Raw genomic sequence first — 16,502 nt, 5'->3', positions numbered from 1 at the left:
TCTTCGCCTGTGTAGATGCTGGTACCCAGTATTGAAAGCCTTATCTGGGCTGCCCCCCAGCCATCCCCACATACCCCTCCCCTTCCGGCCTCCAGCCCTCATCCCAGTCCCTGGAAACCCAGGTTTTCCTTCTTAGAATCTCTGGGCCCCAGGAACACAGCTCACACGGTCTCTGCCAGTTTATGGCAAGGAAACCGAGGTTAGAGACTGTGGGTGTCCCACGCGATTCTCGCATACACTGCACTCTCCCAGGCCCCTCTTTTAAACACTTTAAATGAGGTGACGTTCACATCGCATGCAATTAACTATTTCAACGCAAATAATGTGGCATTTGTGCATTCACAGTCCTGTGCAACCACTCACGCCATCAAGTTTCATAAATGTATTCGTCTCCCCAGAAGAAACCTCCCATCCTCACTAAGCTGTTACCTCTCCTTTGTATCTCCCAAGCCCCTTGTTTAATGGAGGAGGAAACTGAGGCCCGGAGAGGGACTTGTCAGTGGGCGGAGCTCTGATAATAAGGAATCAGGCACCCATCTGCTGCTTCAGTCCTGGGTTGGTGTTCCACCCAGCAGAGGTGACAGAGCCAGGAGGTTCTGGGACCCCATGCTTGCAACCAGAGCCCTGCCCCGAGCCTCCCCACCAGGGGACAGCAGAGAGCTTTCCAGAACGGGCCGCGGGGCTGGCGGGAAGCAGCGGGTCAGAGCTGCTGACAAACCTCACGTTGACCCCAGATCGCTGTCTCTGTGGGTTGGGCTTGGGAATTGGAGAGGAGGCCGCATGACTGGAAACGTGAAGACGGCACGGCCTTGGCTGGCTGGAGGAGCGGGAAGCGCCGTCACGTTGACTGAGGACACAGACCTCCTGCCCGCTGGGCCGGACCTGCAGCCATTCTTCTCGGGGTGGGGTCCGCAGGTCCGGGTTGCTCTCGGCCCCCGACCTGCCTCAGAATCCGGGGGGCTTTGGAACTGTGCCTCCTCATCTCCACCCACCCTGGCTGGTGCCATGAGGGGCCTGGATCCTGGGATCCTGTTTCTCCTGGGCAGCAGAGACTGGGGGACCAGAGGAGACGATGGGTCTTCAAGCCCCACATTCATAACCCCAGCCCACCACTGACAGTCTGGGGGTTCGAGATGAGGGAGTTGATGTCTCTGAGCCCCAGTTTTGTCACCACTAAAATGAGGCCGACATACTTGGGCAGAGTGCCAGCCCCAGGGCTAACAGAGGCCTGTTTCCTACTGACAATACCTGTTACTGCTAGGAACAGCTCCAACAACCACACACTAGGGAACACTCAACCCAGGCCAACTTGTCAGAGGCACGTGAACCAGAGCAACTCCATCTTGAATGGGGGCTGGGAAAAGGGAGGCTGAGACCTGCTGGGCCGCATTCCCAGGAGGCTAGGCATTCTTCGTCACAGGATGAGATAGGAGGTCCCCATAAGATACAGGTCATAAAGACCTTGCTGATAAAGCAGGTTGCAGTAAAGAAGTTGGCCAAAGCCCCAAACCCAAGATGGCAACGAGAGTGACCTCTGATTGCCCTCACAGCTCATTATGTGCTAATTATAATGCCTTAACTACTACAAGACACTCCCACCAGCGCCACAACAGTTTACAGATGCCATGGCAACATCTGGAGGTTGCCCTACATGGTCTCGGAAGGGAGGGCAGAAACTCTCAGTTCTGGGAATTGCCCACCCCTTTCCTGGAACACTCATGAATAGTCCAAACCTTGTTTAGCGTATGATCAAGAAATAACCATGAAAATGGGCAACCAGCAGCTTTTGGGGCCACTCTGCCTATGGAGCAGCCATTCTTTTTTTTCTTTTTTTTTCTTTTTTTTTCTTTTTTGAGATGGAGTCTTGCTCTGTTGGCCGAACTAGAATGCAATGGCATGATCTTGGCTCACTACAACCTCCGCCTCCTGGGTTAAGCGATTCTCCTGCCTCAGCCTTCCTAGTAGCTGGGATTACAGGCACCTGCCACCACACCGTTAATGTTTTGTATTTTAGTGGAGACAGGGTTTTGCCATGTTGGACCAGGCTGGTCTCGAACTTCTCACCTCAGGTGATCCACCTGCCTCGGCATCCCAAAGTTCTAGGATTACAGGAGTGAGCCGCTGCACCCGGCCAGAGTAGCCATTCTTTTATTCCTTTTCTTTCCTAATAAAGTTGCTTTCACTTGATGGACTCGCCCCGAATTCTTTCTTCTGTGAGATCCAAGAAACCTCTCTTGGGGTCTGGATCGGGACCGTTTTCCAGTAACAAACTTGCTTAACCTGTCAGACCCCTCGTCTCTTCATCTGTAACCAGAGATAAAGCCTCCCCCGAGGTTCCAACAGTGAGGAGAGAACGCATGGAAAAGAGGGGCACAGAGTTGGTGTGCAGAACCAATATCACAGACTGGGTGTCAAGCCACTGTCATATTGGAAGTAATATCACACTCTCCCCTACAAGTTATGAGGAACAATATCACAGGGGGGTGTGTACCTTCTCCGGTAGTGGGAGTAGTATCATCATCTCTTCCTTTAGATGACAGGAACAATATCACAGGGTGGGTGTACACCCCGTGTGTTTTTGGAAGCAATGTCATTCTCTCTTCTTCTAGGTTTTAGGATTCATATCACAGGCGGGGTGTACACATCATCCACTCACCCCCTGGATATCAGGAACCATATCACAGAAGAGTTGTCCACCCCCTTCGATATTGTCAGCAATGTCATCTTCTTCCCGCCTGGATATTAGGAACGATACCCCGGGGTTGGGGGCGGTGTACACCCAGTGCGATATCGAAAGTAAAATCAGCCTCTTTCCCGCTGGATATTAGAAACTATATCACAGGTGTGTGTGCACCTTCTGGGATATTGGGAGTACTGTCAGCCTCCACCCCTCTGCATATTAGGGACAATATACAGGGGACAGGGTGGATACACAACCTGCGATATTGAGAGTAATATTCTTCTCTTTCCCCTGTACATTAGGAACCACATCACAGGGGTCTGTACACCTTCTGCGATATTGGGATTAATGTGATCGTCTCCCCCAACTGAATGTCAAAAACGATATCACAGAAGGGTGTACACCCCCTGCGATATGGCCAGTAATATCATGGTCTCTACCTTTGGATACTAGGAACAACATCACAGAGGGTGTGTATACTCCCCAGCAATATTGGGCATAATGTTATCCTCTCTTCCCCTGGATATTAGGAACGATATCCCTCGTGGTGGGAGGTGGAGTACATTAAGAACAACATCACTGAGTGGGTGTACACCCCCTGCGGTATTGGGTGTAATATCATCCTCTCTTCCCTAGGATATAAAGAACAATATCACAGGAGGGGTGTACAGCCACAGCCCCTACGTTATTGGGAGTAATAGCGTCTTCTCCCACTCTCGATATAGGAACAATATCCTAGGGTGGGTGTACATCCCCTGCGATATTGGGCATATTGTCATCGTCTCCCAACGTGAATATTGGGCGTAGTGTCCCAGGGGGGTGTACACCTTCTTCGATATTGGGAGTAACATCATCCTCTCCCCTCAGGATTGTAGGCAAAATATCGAAGGGGTTTTACACTTTGTACGATATGGGCAGTAACATCATCCTCTCCCTACCTGGATGTAAGGAACTATATCACAGCCGGCTGTACACTTCTTGCCATACTGGGAGTCCTATCATCCTCTCCTATCATGGATATTAAGAAAAATATTACAAAGGAGGTGTACACCCCCTGAGATATTGAGAGTAATATTATGCTCTCCCCTTCGGGACATTAGGAACAATATCGCAGGAGGTGTGTACAACCCCTGTGATATTGGGAGTCATATCATCCTCTCCCCTGAATATAAGAAACAATATCACAGGAGGATGTACCTCCCCCCCTGTGATATTGGGAGTCATGTCGTGTTATTCGGAACAATAGCACAGTGGGTGTGTACAACCCCTGCGACATTGCCACTAGTATCATCGTCTCTCTCCCAGGATGTAAGGAACAATATCATAAGGGGGTGTACACCCCTGCGATATTGGCGGTAATATCTTCCTCTCCCTGGCTGGCTATTAGGAACAATGTCACAGAAGAGGTGTACACCCCCTGCTTTAATGGGAGTGATATCATCCTCTCCGTCCCTGGATATTAGGAACAATATCACCAAGGAGTGTACACCTCCTGCAATATTGAGACTGATATCATCCTCTCGCCAGCTGGATAGTAGGAAACATAGAACAGGGGTGGTGTACAACCCCAGCGAAATCGGAAGAAACATCACCCTCTCCACCTTTAGATGTTAGGGAAAATATCACGGTGCAGGTCCACGCCCACGGTGATATTGGGAGTCATATCAACCTCTCCCACCCTGGATGGAAGGAACATGACCGACGGCATGTACACACACTGTGGTAGTTTCAATAATGTCCTGCTTTACCCCTGGCTACTAGGAATAACATCATAGAGGGGTGTACACTTTCTGCGACACTGGGAGTAATATCCTCTCCTGGCAGGATATCAGAAACAAGATTATTAATAACTAATATTAATAAATATAAAAATTAATATTAATCACAGATATTGAAAATCAAAACTAAGATACTATGAATACTGGTGAAAAATGTTAACGATTAGTATTAATAATTAATAATATTAACACAACTAATAATAAAATGATGATATCAACAACTAATGTAACTCTAATCAATACTAAGGGATGTTGGCAAAAAATTAATAATTAATATTAAGAAATAATAATATTGATAAATGACATTAATATTAAAAATAATTCTTAGAGTAGATCATAATCTATTTAAAACAATTATCTGTAATTAATAAAAAATTATTAATTGATAGTATTACTGATAAATATTAAAATCGATCATTGATGAGTACTAATTAATTATATTCTTGCCCCAAGAGCAATACACTGAGGGTGTACACCTGTCTGTGAAACAGTTCATTATTTCCAGAGAGGCAGACGATACTACTCAAAATACGGTAACCAGGCTGTGAGTCCACCATGGCTCCCAATAGCCAAGGGGGGGAGAGGGGGTGGCTATTGGTCCCCACCTCGCGGGGGGTGGCTCACCCCCCTGCGAGGTGGCTCCCAATAGCCAAGGGGGGGAGAGGGGGTGGCTATTGGTCCCCACCTCGCGGGGGGTGGCTCACCCCCCTGCGAGGTGGCTCCCAATAGCCAAGGGGGGGAGAGGGGGTGGCTATTGGTCCCCACCTCGCGGGGGGTGGCTCACCCCCCTGCGAGGTGGCTCCCAATAGCCAAGGGGGGGAGAGGGGGTGGCTATTGGTCCCCACCTCGCGGGGGGTGGCTCACCCCCCTGCGAGGTGGCTCCCAATAGCCAAGGGGGGGAGAGGGGGTGGCTATTGGTCCCCACCTCGCGGGGGGTGGCTCACCCCCCTGCGAGGTGGCTCCCAATAGCCAAGGGGGGGAGAGGGGGTGGCTATTGGTCCCCACCTCGCGGGGGGTGGCTCACCCCCCTGCGAGGTGGCTCCCAATAGCCAAGGGGGGGAGAGGGGGTGGCTATTGGTCCCCACCTCGCGGGGGGTGGCTCACCCCCCTGCGAGGTGGCTCCCAATAGCCAAGGGGGGGAGAGGGGGTGGCTATTGGTCCCCACCTCGCGGGGGGTGGCTCACCCCCCTGCGAGGTGGCTCCCAATAGCCAAGGGGGGGGAGAGGGGGTGGCTATTGGTCCCCACCTCGCGGGGGGTGGCTCACCCCCCTGCGAGGTGGCTCCCAATAGCCAAGGGGGGGAGAGGGGGTGGCTATTGGTCCCCACCTCGCGGGGGGTGGCTCACCCCCCTGCGAGGTGGCTCCCAATAGCCAAGGGGGGGAGAGGGGGTGGCTATTGGTCCCCACCTCGCGGGGGGTGGCTCACCCCCCTGCGAGGTGGCTCCCAATAGCCAAGGGGGGGAGAGGGGGTGGCTATTGGTCCCCACCTCGCGGGGGGTGGCTCACCCCCCTGCGAGGTGGCTCCCAATAGCCAAGGGGGGGAGAGGGGGTGGCTATTGGTCCCCACCTCGCGGGGGGTGGCTCACCCCCCTGCGAGGTGGCTCCCAATAGCCAAGGGGGGGAGAGGGGGTGGCTATTGGTCCCCACCTCGCGGGGGGTGGCTCACCCCCCTGCGAGGTGGCTCCCAATAGCCAAGGGGGGGAGAGGGGGTGGCTATTGGTCCCCACCTCGCGGGGGGTGGCTCACCCCCCTGCGAGGTGGCTCCCAATAGCCAAGGGGGGGAGAGGGGGTGGCTATTGGTCCCCACCTCGCGGGGGGTGGCTCACCCCCCTGCGAGGTGGCTCCCAATAGCCAAGGGGGGGAGAGGGGGTGGCTATTGGTCCCCACCTCGCGGGGGGTGGCTCACCCCCCTGCGAGGTGGCTCCCAATAGCCAAGGGGGGGAGAGGGGGTGGCTATTGGTCCCCACCTCGCGGGGGGTGGCTCACCCCCCTGCGAGGTGGCTCCCAATAGCCAAGGGGGGGAGAGGGGGTGGCTATTGGTCCCCACCTCGCGGGGGGTGGCTCACCCCCCTGCGAGGTGGCTCCCAATAGCCAAGGGGGGGAGAGGGGGTGGCTATTGGTCCCCACCTCGCGGGGGGTGGCTCACCCCCCTGCGAGGTGGCTCCCAATAGCCAAGGGGGGGGAGAGGGGGTGGCTATTGGTCCCCACCTCGCGGGGGGTGGCTCACCCCCCTGCGAGGTGGCTCCCAATAGCCAAGGGGGGGAGAGGGGGTGGCTATTGGTCCCCACCTCGCGGGGGGTGGCTCACCCCCCTGCGAGGTGGCTCCCAATAGCCAAGGGGGGGAGAGGGGGTGGCTATTGGTCCCCACCTCGCGGGGGGTGGCTCACCCCCCTGCGAGGTGGCTCCCAATAGCCAAGGGGGGGAGAGGGGGTGGCTATTGGTCCCCACCTCGCGGGGGGTGGCTCACCCCCCTGCGAGGTGGCTCCCAATAGCCAAGGGGGGGAGAGGGGGTGGCTATTGGTCCCCACCTCGCGGGGGGTGGCTCACCCCCCTGCGAGGTGGCTCCCAATAGCCAAGGGGGGGAGAGGGGGTGGCTATTGGTCCCCACCTCGCGGGGGGTGGCTCACCCCCCTGCGAGGTGGCTCCCAATAGCCAAGGGGGGGAGAGGGGGTGGCTATTGGTCCCCACCTCGCGGGGGGTGGCTCACCCCCCTGCGAGGTGGCTCCCAATAGCCAAGGGGGGGAGAGGGGGTGGCTATTGGTCCCCACCTCGCGGGGGGTGGCTCACCCCCCTGCGAGGTGGCTCCCAATAGCCAAGGGGGGGAGAGGGGGTGGCTATTGGTCCCCACCTCGCGGGGGGTGGCTCACCCCCCTGCGAGGTGGCTCCCAATAGCCAAGGGGGGGAGAGGGGGTGGCTATTGGTCCCCACCTCGCGGGGGGTGGCTCACCCCCCTGCGAGGTGGCTCCCAATAGCCAAGGGGGGGAGAGGGGGTGGCTATTGGTCCCCACCTCGCGGGGGGTGGCTCACCCCCCTGCGAGGTGGCTCCCAATAGCCAAGGGGGGGAGAGGGGGTGGCTATTGGTCCCCACCTCGCGGGGGGTGGCTCACCCCCCTGCGAGGTGGCTCCCAATAGCCAAGGGGGGGAGAGGGGGTGGCTATTGGTCCCCACCTCGCGGGGGGTGGCTCACCCCCCTGCGAGGTGGCTCCCAATAGCCAAGGGGGGGAGAGGGGGTGGCTATTGGTCCCCACCTCGCGGGGGGTGGCTCACCCCCCTGCGAGGTGGCTCCCAATAGCCAAGGGGGGGAGAGGGGGTGGCTATTGGTCCCCACCTCGCGGGGGGTGGCTCACCCCCCTGCGAGGTGGCTCCCAATAGCCAAGGGGGGGAGAGGGGGTGGCTATTGGTCCCCACCTCGCGGGGGGTGGCTCACCCCCCTGCGAGGTGGCTCCCAATAGCCAAGGGGGGGAGAGGGGGTGGCTATTGGTCCCCACCTCGCGGGGGGTGGCTCACCCCCCTGCGAGGTGGCTCCCAATAGCCAAGGGGGGGAGAGGGGGTGGCTATTGGTCCCCACCTCGCGGGGGGTGGCTCACCCCCCTGCGAGGTGGCTCCCAATAGCCAAGGGGGGGAGAGGGGGTGGCTATTGGTCCCCACCTCGCGGGGGGTGGCTCACCCCCCTGCGAGGTGGCTCCCAATAGCCAAGGGGGGGAGAGGGGGTGGCTATTGGTCCCCACCTCGCGGGGGGTGGCTCACCCCCCTGCGAGGTGGCTCCCAATAGCCAAGGGGGGGAGAGGGGGTGGCTATTGGTCCCCACCTCGCGGGGGGTGGCTCACCCCCCTGCGAGGTGGCTCCCAATAGCCAAGGGGGGGAGAGGGGGTGGCTATTGGTCCCCACCTCGCGGGGGGTGGCTCACCCCCCTGCGAGGTGGCTCCCAATAGCCAAGGGGGGGAGAGGGGGTGGCTATTGGTCCCCACCTCGCGGGGGGTGGCTCACCCCCCTGCGAGGTGGCTCCCAATAGCCAAGGGGGGGAGAGGGGGTGGCTATTGGTCCCCACCTCGCGGGGGGTGGCTCACCCCCCTGCGAGGTGGCTCCCAATAGCCAAGGGGGGGAGAGGGGGTGGCTATTGGTCCCCACCTCGCGGGGGGTGGCTCACCCCCCTGCGAGGTGGCTCCCAATAGCCAAGGGGGGGAGAGGGGGTGGCTATTGGTCCCCACCTCGCGGGGGGTGGCTCACCCCCCTGCGAGGTGGCTCCCAATAGCCAAGGGGGGGAGAGGGGGTGGCTATTGGTCCCCACCTCGCGGGGGGTGGCTCACCCCCCTGCGAGGTGGCTCCCAATAGCCAAGGGGGGGAGAGGGGGTGGCTATTGGTCCCCACCTCGCGGGGGGTGGCTCACCCCCCTGCGAGGTGGCTCCCAATAGCCAAGGGGGGGAGAGGGGGTGGCTATTGGTCCCCACCTCGCGGGGGGTGGCTCACCCCCCTGCGAGGTGGCTCCCAATAGCCAAGGGGGGGAGAGGGGGTGGCTATTGGTCCCCACCTCGCGGGGGGTGGCTCACCCCCCTGCGAGGTGGCTCCCAATAGCCAAGGGGGGGAGAGGGGGTGGCTATTGGTCCCCACCTCGCGGGGGGTGGCTCACCCCCCTGCGAGGTGGCTCCCAATAGCCAAGGGGGGGAGAGGGGGTGGCTATTGGTCCCCACCTCGCGGGGGGTGGCTCACCCCCCTGCGAGGTGGCTCCCAATAGCCAAGGGGGGGAGAGGGGGTGGCTATTGGTCCCCACCTCGCGGGGGGTGGCTCACCCCCCTGCGAGGTGGCTCCCAATAGCCAAGGGGGGGAGAGGGGGTGGCTATTGGTCCCCACCTCGCGGGGGGTGGCTCACCCCCCTGCGAGGTGGCTCCCAATAGCCAAGGGGGGGAGAGGGGGTGGCTATTGGTCCCCACCTCGCGGGGGGTGGCTCACCCCCCTGCGAGGTGGCTCCCAATAGCCAAGGGGGGGAGAGGGGGTGGCTATTGGTCCCCACCTCGCGGGGGGTGGCTCACCCCCCTGCGAGGTGGCTCCCAATAGCCAAGGGGGGGAGAGGGGGTGGCTATTGGTCCCCACCTCGCGGGGGGTGGCTCACCCCCCTGCGAGGTGGCTCCCAATAGCCAAGGGGGGGAGAGGGGGTGGCTATTGGTCCCCACCTCGCGGGGGGTGGCTCACCCCCCTGCGAGGTGGCTCCCAATAGCCAAGGGGGGGAGAGGGGGTGGCTATTGGTCCCCACCTCGCGGGGGGTGGCTCACCCCCCTGCGAGGTGGCTCCCAATAGCCAAGGGGGGGAGAGGGGGTGGCTATTGGTCCCCACCTCGCGGGGGGTGGCTCACCCCCCTGCGAGGTGGCTCCCAATAGCCAAGGGGGGGAGAGGGGGTGGCTATTGGTCCCCACCTCGCGGGGGGTGGCTCACCCCCCTGCGAGGTGGCTCCCAATAGCCAAGGGGGGGAGAGGGGGTGGCTATTGGTCCCCACCTCGCGGGGGGTGGCTCACCCCCCTGCGAGGTGGCTCCCAATAGCCAAGGGGGGGAGAGGGGGTGGCTATTGGTCCCCACCTCGCGGGGGGTGGCTCACCCCCCTGCGAGGTGGCTCCCAATAGCCAAGGGGGGGAGAGGGGGTGGCTATTGGTCCCCACCTCGCGGGGGGTGGCTCACCCCCCTGCGAGGTGGCTCCCAATAGCCAAGGGGGGGAGAGGGGGTGGCTATTGGTCCCCACCTCGCGGGGGGTGGCTCACCCCCCTGCGAGGTGGCTCCCAATAGCCAAGGGGGGGAGAGGGGGTGGCTATTGGTCCCCACCTCGCGGGGGGTGGCTCACCCCCCTGCGAGGTGGCTCCCAATAGCCAAGGGGGGGAGAGGGGGTGGCTATTGGTCCCCACCTCGCGGGGGGTGGCTCACCCCCCTGCGAGGTGGCTCCCAATAGCCAAGGGGGGGAGAGGGGGTGGCTATTGGTCCCCACCTCGCGGGGGGTGGCTCACCCCCCTGCGAGGTGGCTCCCAATAGCCAAGGGGGGGAGAGGGGGTGGCTATTGGTCCCCACCTCGCGGGGGGTGGCTCACCCCCCTGCGAGGTGGCTCCCAATAGCCAAGGGGGGGAGAGGGGGTGGCTATTGGTCCCCACCTCGCGGGGGGTGGCTCACCCCCCTGCGAGGTGGCTCCCAATAGCCAAGGGGGGGAGAGGGGGTGGCTATTGGTCCCCACCTCGCGGGGGGTGGCTCACCCCCCTGCGAGGTGGCTCCCAATAGCCAAGGGGGGGAGAGGGGGTGGCTATTGGTCCCCACCTCGCGGGGGGTGGCTCACCCCCCTGCGAGGTGGCTCCCAATAGCCAAGGGGGGGAGAGGGGGTGGCTATTGGTCCCCACCTCGCGGGGGGTGGCTCACCCCCCTGCGAGGTGGCTCCCAATAGCCAAGGGGGGGAGAGGGGGTGGCTATTGGTCCCCACCTCGCGGGGGGTGGCTCACCCCCCTGCGAGGTGGCTCCCAATAGCCAAGGGGGGGAGAGGGGGTGGCTATTGGTCCCCACCTCGCGGGGGGTGGCTCACCCCCCTGCGAGGTGGCTCCCAATAGCCAAGGGGGGGAGAGGGGGTGGCTATTGGTCCCCACCTCGCGGGGGGTGGCTCACCCCCCTGCGAGGTGGCTCCCAATAGCCAAGGGGGGGAGAGGGGGTGGCTATTGGTCCCCACCTCGCGGGGGGTGGCTCACCCCCCTGCGAGGTGGCTCCCAATAGCCAAGGGGGGGAGAGGGGGTGGCTATTGGTCCCCACCTCGCGGGGGGTGGCTCACCCCCCTGCGAGGTGGCTCCCAATAGCCAAGGGGGGGAGAGGGGGTGGCTATTGGTCCCCACCTCGCGGGGGGTGGCTCACCCCCCTGCGAATTATGAAAGATATTACAGAGTGTGTGTTCAACTCCTGTGATATGGGAATTAATTCCATCTTCTTCCCTTCCGGATTTCAGGAAGAGTATCACACGGGGATGTACAGTGTCTTCAATACTGGGAGTAGTATGAACCTCTCGGCCTTGAGATATTAAGAAGAGTATCACAGGGTGGATGTTCACCCCCTGTCATATTGGGAGTAATATCAGCCTCTCCCCTCCATGGATATTAGAAACAATATCCCAGGCTGGTTGTACACCTCCTGCTCTATCGGGAGCCATATCATCCTCTCCCTTCCAGGATATTAATAACAATATCACAGGGCGGGTGAACACAGCCTGTGATACTGGAATTATTATCCTCCTCTCCCCTTCTGGATACTAGGAACAATATCACAGAAGAACTGTACACTCCCTGTGATATTAGGAATGATATCATATGCTTCTTCCGTGAATATTAGGAGCAGTATCACCAGGTGTCTGTCCATTCATTGCTATGTTGGGAGGCATGTCATATTCTATCCGCCTGGATATTAGGATCGGTGTCACAGCTTGAGTGTACACCTACTGCGATATTAAAACTAATATCATGCTCTCCGTCACTGGATATTAGGAATGACATCACAGTTAGGTGTACACCCCTTGCGGTATTAGGAGTAATAATTTGATTAATTATTAAACATCAATGATCAATTTTAATAATTTTCAATGACACTATTAGTAGGATACCATTATTAATTATGGATAATTATTTTACATATATGATTATGCACGCTTAAAATTAATTATGAATATTAATGTCACTTAACAATATTATTAGTTCGTAATATTAATCATTATTTTATTACCAACATCTCTTAATATTGACTTAAGCAACATTAATTGCTGATATCATTCTTTTATTATTAATAGTGATATTACTATTAATTATTAATACCAATTGTTAACATTTTTAACCAGTATTCATTTTTACTACCTTTATTATGAGTATTAATATTGATTATTATTATTAATTTTTATTATATTTATTAATATTAATAATTAATAGACTTGTTTCTGATATCCGGCGGGGAGAGAATGATATTACTCCCAACATTGAAGAAAGTGTACACCCCTCTATGATGTTTTTCCTAATAGCCATCGAGTAGAGGATAACATTATTGAAACTGTCACAGTGGTTGTATATCCCCTCGGTCGTCTTGTTTCTTATATCCTGGGTGAGAGAGAATGATATGACTCCCAATATCGCAGGGGTTGTAGACCTCCCCCATAATATTGTCCCTAACATCCAAAGGTGCAGATGATGGTATTTCTTTTGATTTCGCAGTGGATGTACACCACCCCTGTGATATGATTCCTGATATCCAGGGGACGAGAGGATTATTCTCAATATTGCAGGAGGTGTACACTGTCTAGTGATATTGTTCCTAATATCCAGGGATGGAGAGGATATCACCCCCTACAGAGCAGGGGTTGTACACTCCTTCTGTGACATTGTTCGTAATAGTCAGCGGGGGAGAGGAAGACATTACTCCCAATATTGCAGGGGATGTACACCCCCTTGTGATATTGTTCCCTATATCCTGGGAGGGAGACGATGATACCAGTGGCAATATCGTAGGGGATGTACATCCTTCTGTGATATTGTTTTTGACATTCAGTTTGGGGAGAGGATAACATTAATCCCAATATCGCAGAAGGTGTACAGACCCCTGTGATGTGGTTCCTAATGTACAGGGGAAAGAGAAGAATATTGCTCTCAACGTCGCAGGGGGTGTAACCACCCTGTCCCCTGTATATTGTTCCTAATATGCAGAGGGGTGGAGGCTGATAGTACTCCCGATATCCCAGAAGGGGCACACACACCTGTGATGTAGTTCCTAATATCCAGCGGGAAAGAGCATGATTTGTTTTGATATCGCAGGGGGTATACACCGCCTGCAACCCTGGGGTATCGTTCCTAATATCCAGGCAGGAAGAGGATGACATGGCTGACAATATCGAAGGGGGTGGACACCTCTTCAGTGATATGGTTCCTCTTATCCAGGGGGTGAATGGATGACATTACTCCCAATAAAGTAGGAACCGTACAGCCACCCTGGGATTTTGTCCTTAATAACCACAGGGGAGAGGTGATATTACTACCAACATTGCAAGGGGTGTACACCGCTCCAGTGATATTATTTCTTATGTCCAGGAAAGGAGAAGATGGTATTACTAACAATATTGAAGGGATGGACAGCCCCCATGTGATATTGTTCTAAAGATACAGGTTGAAAGAGGATGAGATTCCATCCAATAAAACAAGGGGTGTACATCCTGCCTGTGATATGAATCCTAAAACCTAGAAGAAGAGAGAATGACATTGCTTCCAAAAACACACGGGGTGTACACCCAGCCTGTGATATTGTTCCTGTCATCTAAAGGAAGAGATGATGATACTACTCCCACTACCGGAGAAGGTACACACCCCCCTGTGATATTGTTCCTCATAACTTGTGGGGGAGAGCATGATATTACTTCCAGTATGACAGTGGCTTGACACCCAGTCTGTGATATTGCTCCTAATTTCCAGTAGGTAAAGTATGATGTTCCTTCCAAGAGAGTAGTGGGTGTACAACCGCCCTGTGATATGTCTCCGAATATTCAGGGAAACACAGGACGACATTACCCCAAATCTCCCAAAAAGTGTACACCCATTGTGTGATATGGTTCCTAATATCCGGAGGTGCAGAGGATGGTATTCGTTCTCCTGTCGAAGGCTGTGTACACGCAACCTGTGAAATTGTTCCTAATATCCTGAATAAAAGAGACTGCTAATAATGGACACACATTGCAGGGGGGAGTAATTGGCTATTATGATCCACATCGCAGGGGGTGAGGCACTCCCCATGATATGGGGAGTAATAGCAACCCCCTCTCCCCCCTGGCTATTACGATCCACATCGCAGGGCAGTTCAGGACACCACCCCTGCCCCAACCTTGACCGAGACAGTGAGTGTCATGGGACCACCTCAGGGTGGGTGGCAGCTCAGCTTGAAGGTATCCCTGCTGCCAAAGACCAACCGCTCCTGCTAGTTTGAATCTGGCCACAGGGTGTCTGTTGGTGAGACAGGTGACCATGAGGCAGACACCCTGAAATCTAGCACGACAGAGCTCAATGCCCCCATGAGAGGCACCATAGCACGCAGACTTTGCAGACATACTAGGGAAGGCCACAGCAGGCCCTGAGTGAGGAACAAGCTGACCAAGATCCTGGGGTCTTGCCACACAGTCCTTAAACCAGGGACTGGAAACTGTTTCCCTAAAGAGCCGGGAGTCAGTATTTTCAGCTTTGCCAACTGATCTTTACCTCAAGAATGCAACTCTGCCATGGCTACACCACAGCAGCCTTCTGCAGGTGGCCTGTGAAGAGATGGGCATGACTGCACCCACATCAAACTTTACTTATGGACATGGAACCTTCTCAGTGTCATGAATTGTTATTTTTTTATTTGTTCAGGCATTTGGAAATGTAAAATCCATTCTTGATTCACGGGCCACAAGAGCAGGCAGGTACGGGCTGCCTCTGCCCCTGGCCGACCTCTGGAATGAGCTTAGAGAAGGAAATGACAGGCTGGGTCAGCGCAGCCTCCTCACAGTGGGTTCACTGCAGGAGGGTCCTTCGTAGCAACCACTTCTCATCCTTCATCTTGGCTTCAAGTGCAATTCACATGGAGAAAGAGAGAACAGAACCGGCCTCAGCAACAAGGAAGGAGATGCAGGGTCAAGCAGCCGTGTGGATCCATCACACTCAACATTCACACCAAGCGGAGCACAAGCAGGACCAGCCCAGGGGGGGCCGAAGTGGAGGCTCTCTGGGGTGGGGGCCCTCTGGGTGGGCAAGATTCTCTACATAAAACTCCAATAGAAGATCTACACAGCAGTAGTTAAAGAAAACACACACTAAGAAAAAGGCCAAAATAAAAATAGGACACCAAGTTTGGCCAACCGGGTCTCACAAGCCAGTAGGTAAGAAATCCCAGGAGGGCCCACCAGAGGAGCTGGGGGTGGGTTCCTGCCTGCAGGGGGCCTGGGACACCCCATTCCCACAGACGAGGACCCAAGCTTTGGGGAGGAAGCTGTTAGAGTCATCAGTGAGCTTTTCAGAGCTGGAGCCATAGGTCAGGGGGGGAGCCCTGGCCACGTCCCTGTGTAGGCTCAGAAGCTGGGGTGGGGGCACACCCCCAGGGGCCGATACAAACAGTGGACCGCGAGTCCTCCTCCTGTCCAGAGGATGCTCAGCTCCCAAGGGACCACCAAAGTCTGGAACCCAGGGACACACCACCTGACCCTCATGCCCAGGCCTCCTGGACCAGGCAATGTCCAGTACAGGCAGGCAGTCTGGGCTTGGGGCCAGGACAGGGGTGGATGGTCCTGCTAGGCAGGCCTCCTTCTCCCTACCAGCTGTGCTGGTTGCACTGTAGTTTTGTTCTGGCAACATATTGCTGCCCACTTTGGCCACACCAGTCCCCGGCTCCCTGGCTAGGCCCAGTGCTGTCCAACCCACCTACACAGGCCCCACACACCCAGTGCCCACCAGACTCCCATCAGCCAGGAGGACCCATGCTCACCCCCTGAAGTATCCGTGGGAACCTGCATCCGACAGGGACCCACAGCTCAGGGCCAACCTCCATGGGGCCTTTTGGTTGTGGTGGTAGGGGCGGGGGGGAGTTGACCTCCAGCCCTCCCATCCTGGCCACTGTGTTCTGTGGGGATCATTCAGTCCTGGGAGCTTCCTAGGGACCCCAGAAGGAAGAGAACAGGGTGGTCATGGCGGCCTCAGCCCCAGGCTCTGGGCCCGAGTGCAAGAGTCTTTCGGTTCTGGTTTGACCTGGGCGGTAACAACAGGCCAAGTCATTCACACAAGGATTGGCTTTGATATAATGCATCAAGGGACTGTGGAGGACACAGATCAGCCTCCAGGCCAGTTACACCTGGTGGCTTCGCCAGTGCAGGCTAGGGAGTGGAAAAGCTGACCCCTGACCTCCCCACCTACCCTGCCCACCAGACGCCAGTAGCGGCCAGGGATCCCTGACTTCAGGCAGAGGCAGGCAGCACAGTTGCTGCCTCCTTTGAGCCCATCCCAGGGCCCACAGGGCCTGGAGAAACCTGGCAGGGGCTGAGTT

The sequence above is a fragment of the Macaca fascicularis genome, chromosome 2, assembly GCF_037993035.2.
Source record: "Macaca fascicularis isolate 582-1 chromosome 2, T2T-MFA8v1.1".
Lineage (NCBI taxonomy): Eukaryota > Metazoa > Chordata > Mammalia > Primates > Cercopithecidae > Macaca > Macaca fascicularis.
This window is presented reverse-complemented; position numbering follows the sequence as displayed.